This window comes from Taudactylus pleione, unplaced genomic scaffold (assembly GCF_031769625.1).
Source record: "Taudactylus pleione unplaced genomic scaffold, aTauple2 ptg001812l, whole genome shotgun sequence".
Lineage (NCBI taxonomy): Eukaryota > Metazoa > Chordata > Amphibia > Anura > Myobatrachidae > Taudactylus > Taudactylus pleione.
In genome coordinates, this window is record NW_028286209.1 from 89932 (window position 1) to 105767 (window position 15836).

Sequence of the window (15836 nt, forward strand, 5' to 3'; positions counted from 1 at the left end):
TTAGGTTAGTTTATACTTACCTTTAGCGCAGTCGGGATCTTCACCTCTGCCGGGCTTCCGCTATCGGGATTTGATATCATACTGATCCCCTTCAATGTTATAATATACACTGGATTTCACCGTTTGGCTGGCATAATTTCACTGCTGTATCACATATACATGTTATATTAGAGGGACCAGTCAGACATTGTATGCTTACACTGTATCATATATGTATATTATTACTGCATCACATATACATGTTATATTAGAGGGACCAGTCAGACATACATTGTATGCTTACACTGTATCACATATGTATATTATTGCTGTATCACATATACATGTTATATTAGAGGGACCAGTCAGACATTGTATGCTTACACTGTTATATCACATATGTATATTATTGCTGTATCATATATACATGTTATATTAGAGGGACCAGTCAGACATTGTATGCTTACACTGTTATATCACATATGTATATTATTGCTGTATCATATATACATGTTATATTAGAGGGACCAGTCAGACATACATTGTATGCTTACACTGTATCACATATGTATATTATTGCTGTATCTCATACATGTTATATTAGAGGGACCAGTCAGACATTGTATGCTTACACTGTATCACATATGTATATTATTGCTGTATCTCATACATGTTATATTAGAGGGACCAGTCAGACATTGTATGCTTACACTGTATCATATATGTATATTATTACTGCATCACATATACATGTTATATTAGAGGGACCAGTCAGACATTGTATGCTTACACTGTTATATCACATATGTATATTATTGCTGTATCACATATACATGTTATATTAGAGGGACCAGTCAGACATACATTGTATGCTTACACTGTATCACATATGTATATTATTGCTGTATCACATATACATGTTATATTAGAGGGACCAGTCAGACATACATTGTATGCTTACACTGTATCACATATGTATATTATTGCTGTATCACATATACATGTTATATTAGAGGGACCAGTCAGACATTGTATGCTTACACTGTTATATCACATATGTATATTATTGCTGTATCATATATACATGTTATATTAGAGGGACCAGTCAGACATTGTATGCTTACACTGTTATATCACATATGTATATTATTGCTGTATCATATATACATGTTATATTAGAGGGACCAGTCAGACATACATTGTATGCTTACACTGTATCACATATGTATATTATTGCTGTATCTCATACATGTTATATTAGAGGGACCAGTCAGACATTGTATGCTTACACTGTATCACATATGTATATTATTGCTGTATCTCATACATGTTATATTAGAGGGACCAGTCAGACATTGTATGCTTACACTGTATCATATATGTATATTATTACTGCATCACATATACATGTTATATTAGAGGGACCAGTCAGACATTGTATGCTTACACTGTTATATCACATATGTATATTATTGCTGTATCACATATACATGTTATATTAGAGGGACCAGTCAGACATACATTGTATGCTTACACTGTATCACATATGTATATTATTGCTGTATCACATATACATGTTATATTAGAGGGACCAGTCAGACATACATTGTATGCTTACACTGTATAACATATGTATATTATTACTGTATCCCATATACATGTTATATTAGAGGGACCAGTCAGACATTGTATGCTTACACTGTTATATCACATATGTATATTATTGCTGTATCACATATACATGTTATATTAGAGGGACCAGTCAGACATTGTATGCTTACACTGTTATATCACATATGTATATTATTGCTGTATCATATATACATGTTATATTAGAGGGACCAGTCAGACATACATTGTATGCTTACACTGTATCACATATGTATATTATTGCTGTATCTCATACATGTTATATTAGAGGGACCAGTCAGACATTGTATGCTTACACTGTATCACATATGTATATTATTGCTGTATCTCATACATGTTATATTAGAGGGACCAGTCAGACATTGTATGCTTACACTGTATCATATATGTATATTATTACTGCATCACATATACATGTTATATTAGAGGGACCAGTCAGACATTGTATGCTTACACTGTTATATCACATATGTATATTATTGCTGTATCATATATACATGTTATATTAGAGGGACCAGTCAGACATTGTATGCTTACACTGTATCACATATGTATATTATTGCTGTATCACATATACATGTTATATTAGAGGGACCAGTCAGACATACATTGTATGCTTACACTGTTATATCACATATGTATATTATTGCTGTATCATATATACATGTTATATTAGAGGGACCAGTCAGACATTGTATGCTTACACTGTATCACATATGTATATTATTGCTGTATCACATATACATGTTATATTAGAGGGACCAGTCAGACATACATTGTATGCTTACACTGTATCACATATGTATATTATTGCTGTATCACATATACATGTTATATTAGAGGGACCAGTCAGACATACATTGTATGCTTACACTGTATCACATATGTATATTATTGCTGTATCACATATACATGTTATATTAGAGGGACCAGTCAGACATACATTGTATGCTTACACTGTTATATCACATATGTATATTATTGCTGTATCATATATACATGTTATATTAGAGGGACCAGTCAGACATTGTATGCTTACACTGTATCACATATGTATATATGCTTACACTGTTGTATCTGCCTCCATTATAGTAATAATAGAATGATGTTAAATAAGTTGAAGCCTTGACAAAGATTCTGGATGAATGAAAACGTTGGCGTTATATTTGGCGTGCATATATCTAATAAGGTTATATAAAATCTGGAGAGTGCCTTAGCTCCTATATAAGGAGGGTGACAAAGGTATATGTACGGGCACTAATACCCCTTTTACACCAAAGTCCCGGGTCTGACCCGCGATTTGGAACGCATTTCCAACCCGGGACAGACCCCCTTTTACACTGCGGTACCCGGTTTGGCACCGTTCACACTAGAGCTGGGTCAGCACTGACCTGGCTCTCCGGCGCAGGTGAGCAGCACTTCTTGCCCTCCCTCCCACTCTGCGACCCCCTTACCTTATTCTGAAGCGGTCCGGAGGCACGGTGGGCGGGTGGGTGTGCTGCTCCGTTCTGGTCGGCCTGGCAGTGGACGCTTGAAGATCACCGTGACCTGGGTCGCGCCGTTTACACTGCAGAGTGACACGGGAATGACCCGTGCTCAACCCTGCAAGCCAACCGGGTCGGATCCCCAGGTCACTGGACCCGGGTCGATCCATTTACACCGGCAAAAATTCCAGGTTGATGCGTGTTCATGTGCATCAACCCAGGATTTTTAAATCAGTGTAAAAGGGGTATAATATATTCTCCCTATAGAGCACCCCAGCAAGACGGCTACAGTATATCAAGAGATGGGAGTGCTGGAAATTATATAATTTTAATAATTTGCCCACTGTAAGCCCAGGTCTTAGCGGCATGTGTGACCAGGACAGAACTGCGACGCAGTAAGAGTCCTACTTTAGAATGTAAGCTCTTACGAGCAGGGCCCTCTACCCTCTTGTGCTTCTCCCTACTTTACTTTCATCTACTCCTTAACCCCCACTAGGGCACCTAACACTTGGCTGCTTCCGCTCTGCTGCTTATCTGGGTGTTATGTCCACCAATGTAGCTATGTATATTATCCATGTCCTGCTCCTGTATTGTATTGTACTGTTAGTCACTTATTTGGTTATGTACTGTGTAAGGCGCTGCGGAACACTTGTGGCACCATATAAATAATCGATAATAATAATAATACTACTGCTGACCCTACAAAGTGATAAATTGTTGTGATAGAAACCTGTCGCTGTGATAACTGGTGATAGAAGATAAATAGAGCACATAAGCGAGTTATTGTATGTCACTATCTCATATCCTCAGTAACATCTTACCCCTGTCAGATGACGATTGGGACGATGGGCCGTGTATGGCCAGTGCTGCCAGCGCCCAGCTGGAGAGTCAGCATTTGCCGTGTATGGCCGCCTTAGATTACACGGTTTTCTTATTTACAGATCTACGGGTTATTGTTGTGACATAAATATGTTCTCGGAACTGCAGAGAAACTACTTTCATGCATACACATCTGACAGCAGGCAGCACAAAGGGAAGATGTTCCCTAATTATCCTGGAAACAATGTAACATGTTTGGAATAATGACATTATTAATGCTCCCGGATTAGCTTTCACAAACTGTGCCATAAACTGGGCACGTCCTGTGCTGTATTGTACATATAATTGGTTCCCATAGAGACGTCCATTCTGTATACCGGCCTGGGCACATTGCCCGTATCACCAATATCTACACCAATAGCCGAATTGTAGCTGTAACGATCTGTAACGTGTAATGCCGCACATCCACATGCCGACTAGGGGAAGACATACAATTATGACATGGTAATCGTACCATCGTTCCCCATCCCCTGCAGTGCCTACACTGAATGATCAGTCGTTCAGTGCAGACACCCTCCATCATCCCCGAACATGGCCAATCTGTCGTTAACGTCAGAGTGACCGGCATGTTCAGGCGATGATTGGTCGGAAACGACCAGCAGGAGCGCACATCTCTGGTCGTTTCCGACATTATACTGCCCGATTCATGCACGATTAATGAGCGATTGCACGATTACAATGTTGTAATCGTGCAGTCGCTCATTAATATCGCCCAGTGGATGTGCCCCTTCAGAGTTATGCATTACACCAGAGTAACATGGGGCCCTAATGACTCTTTTACAAAGGCTAAAAATAATGATAACATTTAAACTTGTGAACAAAAAAATGGCGTCTGCCTTTATCTTATTCCACAATTCTCATGCCGCAGTAATTGTAATTTCAGCGGAATCACATGCGTCCGGATCGCTGCTGTAAATTCTGACCGGTGACTTTCTTGCCCGAGTTTTGTTGTTCACCAAACGCAGTTGCCACAAATTGTGCCCGAAGCCCCCCTCCCACCACCACCTGCTGATATCAGTTCCCCGCAGTAAGTTACAGCCGTCCTGGAATATACATGAGACTTGGAGCTGAAAATGTGGGTGAATTAGCAGGAGACAGTGTGGGAATTATCTGCTGTCAGATCCCATTCACAAATATACCCCGGCTTTTGTGCAGGAGCCTGTTCTCCAGACGTCTCATGATGGAGTAATAACATACAGTTACTCTTTCAGTTCAGCCTCCTAATGCGTTTTTTGAGCGTAATTGCAAATCTCCGGGGTCTTCCACTGTATCCCCCCCCCCAGCATCAGTCACCAGATACGTGCAATGTCGCATAGTGGATGAGTGACAGAGCACATTTGTTTGGGGATGTCTCCCCAATGGACTGACAGAGCAAATAAAGGAAGAGACCTTTTGTTTTATGGCGGTGTGTAAAACCCATTAATTCACAGCTCCTGTTTGTCCTGAAATAAATTAAGTGCACCTTCCCCCGAGATGGGCCGTAAAACCGGTGCCACCCCCCAAATACCTAGGGATAATTAAAGGACAAAACGCGCAGGTGACTCCACTTCCAGCCCACGCTCTGACTCCTGTTTCCCTTTTACTGATTGCTTTATTATTTTATTGTATTTTTCTTTTTTTAACGACCACTATGTACAGTATTCCCACTTTTCTCAGCACTTTAACATGCAGCGCGCACGGAAAACAAAGATTATTATCTGTAACCGTCTCATCGTAATCTCAGATAATGTTTTCGGGATCCTTTGAGCAACTTGCTCGTAAACTGCTATTTACCAAAAGGCAGTCACGTCACTTATTGTTAGGGATTAGCAGTGTTATTAATGGGAGTGGGACAAAAGCCCCCGAAAGTAAATAGTCTCAAAACAAGTAACACGGCAGGACGAGAAAAATCACCTTTTCATCGTAATTAAAGCATTTAGATTCAGTATGACAAAGCTCTAAGACGAAAACAAAAAGTATAAATGAATGAATAAAAAGTGCCCTTTTAAAACCTAATTCTGGCCGCAGACGTGTATTTGCCTCATTACATTACTATGCACTCACATGAATGTAGCACTGAGAGCCGCGCGTTACAGTCCGATCCTTAGTTCTAATCAGAATGTGAGTGGCGAGAAGTGGCTGCTGACCCCGCGTTGGTCTGACAGAGATGAAAGGGATTTCCTGCGCCATGTACGACACTTGTGGGGTCATCAGACTTTAATCGTGCGATTACAATAGACACACTGCAATCCGATTCAGTCCCATCCATGTGAATGAAATATTTTCCACCAAAGACAATCGGAGTAGTTTGGGCCACTTACGTTTGGTCACTCGCTTGTATGACGATTCAGTGATGGGACTGTGGTGCGTGTCACAAGGGAATGTCACTTTCAGCACAAATGTCCTTATAAGGAGTGAAGAAAGCTCTCTCCAGATTTAAGCAACAATCTGAACATAGGGAGAATTTAGAATTTTAACGTCTTTTAGATTGTAAGCTCTAAAGAGCAAAGAGTCCACTCCATCCTTTCCAACCAGCTTGTTTCGCTGATAACGGCCATTTTCTATTGCACAATGATAATAATAATAGTAATACTTTTATTTTACATATGACTTTAATAACACCCAAAAAACATTCTTTGTTAGGGAACCTCGATAGGAAAGCGAATCAGATTAGGGAGACTTTTCCTAGGTCATTTTGTTATGTTAGATTTATCTTTAATATCATATATATAATATTTATTTGGCTTACGGGGAGTGATGGCGATCAGCATACTGAAATCACAGGACAATGCCATGCATTTATCTCTTGATAATTAGATTAATGGGAAAAAAAAATTCAAAAAATGTGGAAGTGGCAGCGGCTGGCACTATCTGTCACTCACCGGGTTTTGTGCTAAGCGGGACTTGTTTCAGGTGCTGGTAGAGAGGGTTTATCTTTGAATTTACAGAATGCGAAGTGTTCAGAAGCCAGAGGTCAAGCATGACATTACTATGTGACCCTATAGCCAAAGGACACAAGGCGGAGGGGGTGCAGCCTTCAGGTTAATGACCTATTAAACCCACTCCTTCCTAAAAGCAAAACACTACAGGATGGAGCATTTATCCCTGAGCTCATCCAGATTTACTGCTTGTGTTGTGATGAAAAAACACTTGTCCGAAAGAGAAATTCAGCAGAAGACTCAGGTTATCAATATCGCCTAACCAGAAGTGACGATTACAGTCTTACGGGCCTGAGCGTAAAATAACAATGGTTTCCATAACAAAACTCTGCCGCAGGTTTGTGGCCTACAAAATAATTGGCAATAAGCTCATGAAATCCCACTTGTGACCCTGAAAGCAAATTGCTTAGAGCCCCTACGAAAGGCAGCCATATTAGGAGAGAAAGAGCACTCGGTGACACCCTTATCGAATCGGGAGACATAGAGCGGGTTGCGAATTAATCCCATCGGAGACGCCGGCAGGATGATGCCACAGAGTTTGGCTTATTGAATTTCCTAATGATGGCCCTGTGGCGGGGACGGATTTTCTTCTGGATAACAAGCCTGACATGGAGAGGGAGCTGTCAGGGAACAGAATTCTCGCAGGGATCTGTTTGATGAGATCCCTAATGAAGCTTGTCCAGACTCGGGGGGTCACTACGCTTTAAATAAATTCAGGATTACAGAACAGAGTCTCCTTTGTGTCAGATTCCCTGGTAGTCAGTCATTTCACCAACAAGAGAACATGAGACTAACAAGCGTCCTGCTGCAGGAACCACTCACCTCCCCTGTGTCTGATGCACAGAGCCATCGTGTACACCCATCCCAGGTACCGCGGCATTCCAAAACCGCTTTCCCTGAATGGCGCATCAAAGCATTGCTACACACAGCACTGTAACTGTCCCGCTGTATTAGATGGATGATACACAGGGAAAGCTTTAGCATTGTTATTCCACCTTTTATAAGTAAGCCCCAGTTCCATCTGCTGTAGGAAAGATGTTTAGCTGGTGGCTTTGCTCCAGACAGCTCACGGATCTATGCCCTGCCCCCTGTGACATCACAGCTACCTGTTACTTAGCGAAAATGCCAACAATTACAAATGTCTGCAGGTAGATGATCCAGGTCAGCTAATTATTTCATTCTCAGCCTCCGGGATAGTTATCGCCCGTCAAAGGTAGTTTACTAACGGCCAACTACGTGTCCCTAATAAAAATATGTTGGAGTCATAAATTTGAGGGCTGCGATTATTTTCCGTCCTTATGGCGATGGACTTATTTTTAAATAAACTATCCCATCTATATACTAAAATGAACTGTTACATCATTGGGCATCAGAAGAGTCACATTTTTGAAAGACCCCTCCTAATATCTGGCGCTACGCATGCGCATGGTGTCAGTCACCGGATCCGGACGGAGGCTGCTGGAAAAGGATCGTAAGCTCTTTATCCTGCGAGAATGCCTCCGTAGACATAGGGCGGTAAACGCTATCTGAGGACGGCTTAAGCAACAAGACCAAAGCTATGCTTTTGGGGGCTGGTTTATCAAATAAGATTTGTGGGCGTTTTCGCTTATGTTTTTGCAAATATTATATATCCCCGGAATGTAAGTAATGGGGTCAGCAGAAGATATGGACAATGGTGCTAGCATTGTACGCTATAGGCCACTGTGCTGCAGTGCCGCTCTTGTATAACTTACCCTTACTGCGTCCAGTACGAATATATGGCTCAGCGCTGGGTCTGTGCTCACTACCCACTTATCCGGCCACAAAGATGCACCGGGGGTCTGCAGAATTCATGCCGGTATGTACCAAGTTTCTGCGCAGCACAGTGCCTCTTTCCAATATGAGCTGCCATAATTGTTTCTGGTCCCAGATATACCCATGAGAAGTGTGTCCGATTCCGCTCAGCGCTGAAACGCCTGCGCCATGCTATCTACTGTACCATGTGCTGGATCTGGAAGTTATGGCTGGATAGAGAACTTCCACCATGTACAAATAAACATCCGGCCCCTGCCCGGGCACCGGTTCCTGACCAAGGACAAGCTGGGAAGTCAGGCCACAGCTGCATGGCATTATCCCGCCATCACATCCCACTTTGGTGACAGCTTTATCACACACAATAAAAGTCAGCGCTGGAAACCGAGTCGGCTGAGAGCCGCGTATCCTTCTCCCAGATGGGACAGTTCAGCTCACATATGCTGCAGGTGTCGTGCTCGTTAAATTGGGACGTATTCTTATCAAGCGTCCCCCCGTGGAATGGCTGCTGTCTCCAGCTTGCGCTATCATTTCTCCTTGTCTCGTTTCATACCGATATCTGAAGTGCGCGCAGAAGAGATTTGCATGTTTTAGTGTGAGCGAATATTAGAGAAACCATCAGCCTTTCCGCTTCCATATATTGTTGAACATTCCTATTTTATTTTCCCTTTAGTTTTCCAATTTATTTAAAGAGGGCTTTAATTTCATGAAATAATACAGCGAGAGCCCTTGAGGAAGTGGGGAAGAGCATTCTGTTATTTTCTCCATCCACTTCTGTTAGACAAAAGAAAGAGATGAGACCTACGGCACCGATTCTCTATTCTTACAGTGGAAACATCACATACTTTAACAAGAATTAATCTTTCATCACAATATTTTGGAATACTGGTGGCCCAGAGTGAGGAGAAGACCTCTCGGGGTGCAGACCTTCCTACCGTCCCCCTCTAGAAGCTGTGAGAAGTTCTGTCATTGTTGGCAGATTCCAAGATTGTGCACAAATTTAATTAGAGAGGACAATTAAGAGCAGACGGTGGAGCTCTGCAGCCCTTGTTAATTTACAAGCAGAGGCAATGTTGGTTGGAAATGAGTCCATGAGGTGCCAGGTACAGCAGGAACATAAGCACACCGAGAAGCCAAACTCACCAGAAAGCAATCATACAGTGAGGATGTCACTCTCCCTCCAAACACCGATGACTAGTCATGCTTAACAGCAATATGTTATACTCACTGGAGATGTGTCACATGCCATGTAGATTATATACTCGCTGGAGACAAGTTAGACACATTGGAGACAAGTAATACTCCCTGGAGACTGACACTCACTAGAGACATGTCATACTGGAACCAGTTACAACAAGTTATACTCACTAGAGACAAGTCATACTCACTGGTGACCACTATACGCACTGGAGACAGGTCACTCACTAGAGACTACTATATTCACTGGAGACAGGTCGCTCACTGGAGACTACTATACTCACTGGAGACAGGTCACTCACTGGAGACTACTATACTCACTGGAGATAGGTCACTCACTGGAGACTACTATACTCACTGGAGATAATTCACTCACTGGAGACTAGTATACTCACTGGAGACTACTATACTCACTGGAGACTACTATACTCACTGGAGACTACTATACTCACTGGAGACTACTATACTCACTGGAGACAGGTCACTTAATGGTGCCTACTATACTCACTGGAGACGGGTCTCTCACTGGAGACTACTGTACTCACTGGAGATAGGTCACTCACTGGAGACTACTATACTCACTGGAGATAGGTCACTCACTGGAGACTACTATACTCACTGGAGACTACTATACTCACTGGAGACTACTATACTCACTGGAGACAGGTCACTCACTGGAGACTACTATACTCACTGGAGACTACTATACTCACTGGAGATAGGTCACTCACTGGAGACTACTATACTCACTGGAGACAGGTCGCTCACTGGAGACTACTATACTCACTGGAGACAGGTCACTCACTGGAGACTACTATACTCACTGGAGATGGGTCACTCACTGGAGACTACTATACTCACTGGAGACGGGTCACTCACTGGAGACTACTATACTCACTGGAGATGGGTCAGTCACTGGAGACTACTATACTCACTGGAGATGGGTCAGTCACTGGAGACTACTATACTCACTGGAGATAGGTCACTCACTGGAGACTACTATACTCACTGGAGATAATTCACACACTGGAGACTAGTATACTCACTGGAAACAGGTCACTCACTGGAGACTACTATACTCACTGGAGAGAAGTCACTCATTGGAGACAGGTCACTTAATGGTGCCTACTATACTCACTGGAGATGGGTCACTCACTGGAGACTACTGTACTCACTGGAGATAGGTCACTCACTGGAGACTACTATACTCACTGGAGATAGGTCACTCACTGGAGACTACTATACTCACTGGAGACTACTATACTCACTGGAGACAGGTCACTCACTGGAGACTACTATACTCACTGGAGACTACTATACTCACTGGAGATAGGTCACTCACTGGAGACTACTATACTCACTGGAGACTACTGTACTCACTGGAGACAGGTCACTCACTGGAGACTACTATACTCACTGGAGACTACTATACTCACTGGAGACTGGTCACTCACTGGAGACTACTATACTCACTGGAGACTACTGTACTCACTGGAGACAGGTCACTCACTGGAGACTACTATACTCACTGGAGACTACTATACTCACTGGAGACTACTATACTCACTGGAGACAGGTCACTCACTGGAGACTACTATACTCACTGGAGACTACTATACTCACTGGAGATAGGTCACTCACTGGAGACTACTGTACTCACTGGAGATAGGTCACTCACTGGAGACTACTATACTCACTGGAGATAGGTCACTCACTGGAGACTACTATACTCACTGGAGATAGGTCACTCACTGGAGACTACTATACTCACTGGAGATAGGTCACTCACTGGAGACTACTATACTCACTGGAGATAGGTCACTCACTGGAGACTACTATACTCACTGGAGACAGGTCACTCACTGGAGACTACTATACTCACTGGAGACAGGTCACTCACTGGAGACTACTATACTCACTGGAGATAGGTCACTCACTGGAGACTACTATACTCACTGGAGACAGGTCACTCACTGGAGACTACTATACTCACTGGAGACTACTATACTCACTGGAGATAGGTCACTCACTGGAGACTACTATACTCACTGGAGATAATTCACTCACTGGAGACTACTATACTCACTGGAGACTACTATACTCACTGGAGACTACTGTACTCACTGGAGACAGGTCATTCACTGGAGACTACTATACTCACTGGAGACTACTGTACTCACTGGAGACAGGTCACTCACTGGAGACTACTATACTCACTGGAGATAGGTCACTCACTGGAGACTACTATACTCACTGGAGACAGGTCACTCACTGGAGACTACTATACTCACTGGAGACTACTATACTCACTGGAGACTACTGTACTCACTGGAGACAGGTCACTCACTGGAGACTACTATACTCACTGGAGACTACTATACTCACTGGAGACTACTGTACTCACTGGAGACAGGTCATTCACTGGAGACTACTATACTCACTGGAGACTACTGTACTCACTGGAGACAGGTCACTCACTGGAGACTACTATACTCACTGGAGACTACTATACTCACTGGAGATAGGTCACTCACTGGAGACTACTATACTCACTGGAGACAGGTCACTCACTGGAGACTACTATACTCACTGGAGACTACTATACTCACTGGAGATAGGTCACTCACTGGAGACTACTATACTCACTGGAGATAATTCACTCACTGGAGACTACTATACTCACTGGAGACTACTATACTCACTGGAGACTACTGTACTCACTGGAGACAGGTCACTCACTGGAGACTACTATACTCACTGGAGACTACTATACTCACTGGAGACAGGTCACTCACTGGAGACTACTATACTCACTGGAGACTACTATACTCACTGGAGATAGGTCACTCACTGGAGACTACTATACTCACTGGAGACAGGTCACTCACTGGAGACTACTATACTCACTGGAGACTACTATACTCACTGGAGACTACTGTACTCACTGGAGACAGGTCATTCACTGGAGACTACTATACTCACTGGAGACTACTGTACTCACTGGAGACAGGTCACTCACTGGAGACTACTATACTCACTGGAGACTACTATACTCACTGGAGACAGGTCACTCACTGGAGACTGCTATACTCACTGGAGACTACTATACTCACTGGAGACAGGTCACTCACTGGAGACTGCTATACTCACTGGAGAACTGGAGACAGGTCACTCACTGGAGACTACTATACTCACTGGAGACTGCTATACTGACTGGAGACAGGTAACTCATTGGTGCCTACTATACTCACTGGATCATAAATCACTTACTGAAGACTGCTACACTCACCGGAGTCAGGTCACTCATTTGCGCTTACTATCTTGTGAAGTGCGGGAAGATGAGCGCTATTAGTCTGTGTGATGAGTAGTCTTCTGATCCTGCAAGCACGCTATTGGCCTGAGGGCAGGTGAGTGCTATTGGCCTGTGTAATTGCTTGTTTTGTAACTTTGCATGCACGCTATTGGCCTGTGTGATCGGTTGTCTTGTGACCTTGTAAGCACGCTATTGGCTTCTGTGTGATGAGTAGTCTTCTGATCCTGCAAGCACGCTATTGGCCTGAGGGCAGGTGAGTGCTATTGGCCTGTGTAATCGCTTGTCTTGTGACTTTGCATGCACGCTATTGGCCTGTGTGATCGGTTGTCTTGTGACCTTGTAAGCACGCTATTGGCCTGTGTGATCGGTTGTCTTGTGACCTTGTAAGCACGCTATTGGCCTGTGTGATCGGTTGTCTTGTGACCTTGTAAGCACGCTATTGGCCTGTGTGATCGGTTGTCTTGTGACCTTGTAAGCACGCTATTGGCCTGTGGGAAGATGAGCACTATTAGCCTGGTTGATGAGTCTTCTTCTGACTCTGCAAGCACGCTATTTGCATGTGTGTTCGCTATTGGCCTGCGGGAAGATGAGCACTATTAGACTGTCTTCTGACCCTGCAAGCATGCTATTGGCCTGTGTGATTGGTTGTCTTGTGACATTGCAAGCACGCTATTGGCTTCTGTGATCTAACCCTAATGCTAATGTCAACCGTTCTTGTAAAATTGCTACAAATTCCCCCTCAGAGAAATAGAGAGGCTTTTTCCAGTCACAGTGGAATCACAGTGATTAGAGTGGCAGTGATGTGATTAGAGTGGCAGGTGATTTCCCTGCAATTCCTCCTGTGACAGCCTCACACATACATCTTCCCTGTAACATTTTATCTTTAATTAAATGAGTTTATGGCATCTTTTTGTCATACTGGCGGCACTTTGAGTGTCTCTTGACCGTCACATCTGTGTAATTAGAGTGCTCAGTGCTCATTCTCTCCGATAGCAAAGGTCAGCCTTACAACTCCTGGATAAGTAATTAGGAAGCACGGTGTCGGCGTAGTTGTGGGCTGTTCCGCTCAGAATTAGGCTCCTGGGGTTCTGCGTTCTGAAAAATAAATAAACGCTTCAGCTTGTCAGGTGTGCCATTTGCTTGCCTCTGCCTGCGGGTTGCTCTGCCGTACATAAAAAGGATGCACCTTCCTATCGGCACAAGTCATGTCGGCATTTGGTTATCTCTGTCTGCGGGATGAATCGCCGTACATAAAAAGGAAGCACCTTCCTATCGGCACAAGTCATGTCGGCATTTGCTTGTCTCTGCCTGCGGGTTGCTCTGCCGTACATAAAAAGTATGCACCTTCCTATCGGCACAAGTCATGTCAGCATTTGCTTTCCTCTGCCTGCGGAATGCTCTGCCGTACATAAAAAGGAAGCACCTTCCTATGGGCACACGTCATGTCGGCATTTGCTTATCTCTGTCTGCGGGATGAATCGCCGTACATAAAAAGGAAGCACCTTCCTATCGGCACAAGTCATGTCGGTATTTGCTTGTCTCTGTCTGCGGGATGCTCTGCCGTACATAAAAAGGATGCACCTTCCTATCGGCACACGTCATGTCGGCATTTGCTTGTCTCTGTCTGCGGGATGCTCTGCCGTACATAAAAAGGAAGCACCTTCCTATCGGCACAAGTCATGTCGGCATTTGCTTGTCTCTGTCTGTGGGATGCTCTGCCGTACATAAAAAGGATGCACCTTCCTATCGGCACACGTCATGTCGGTATTTGCTTATCTCTGTCTGCGGGATGAATCGCCGTACATAAAAAGGATGCACCTTCCTATCGGCACAAGTCATGTCAGCATTTGCTTGTCTCTGCCTGTGGGTTGCTCTGCCGTCCATAAAAAGGATGCACTTTCCTATCGGCACAAGTCATGTCGGCATTTGCTTGTCTCTGTCTGCGGGATGCTCTGCCGTACATAAAAAGGATGCACCTTCCTATCGGCACAAGTCATGTCGGCATTTGCTCATCTGTGGTAGAGAATATAGAGGGGAAATCACAGGTGTGATTATGTAGCGCCAATGAGTAAGTGTGACTGTATGCTGCACTTTCGGTACCTCCGGACCCCCCATATTTTTGCCAGCGGCCCCATAGTGCTGTGAGTAAAAACGTGCGAGTCCAGCACAAATGCAAGCCGTGAAGTTGCGAGTTTCAATGTCGTTTCTGGCGTTGACATTCCATTGCACCGGCAACTCGTCCCCCTTACGTGCGAGTATGAGTTCATTGAATCCCCCCCATAGATTGTAAGCTCCGCTGAGTCATGGACTGATATGAGTGACCCAATATGCGCTGCGCTATATAAACAACGGTTAATAAATGACTATGATACATCAGTGTAAGTGACAAGGAGGGTGGCGGAGGTAAAACGGTGTCTGCTTCAGGTGATCGGCTGTAATAAGGACTCCTCACTGCGAGCGCACAGGTGCCTCATACACCAGGCCATTAATGATCCATGTGACAGCAAGCTCGCTTTCTTACCTACAGATAAACCAGGACCATCTCTGCTGGACTGTGTGACACCGGGAGACAATAAATGTCTGCACGAGGAGCTGAATATAGTGTCCTGCTATACCTCATGCCTC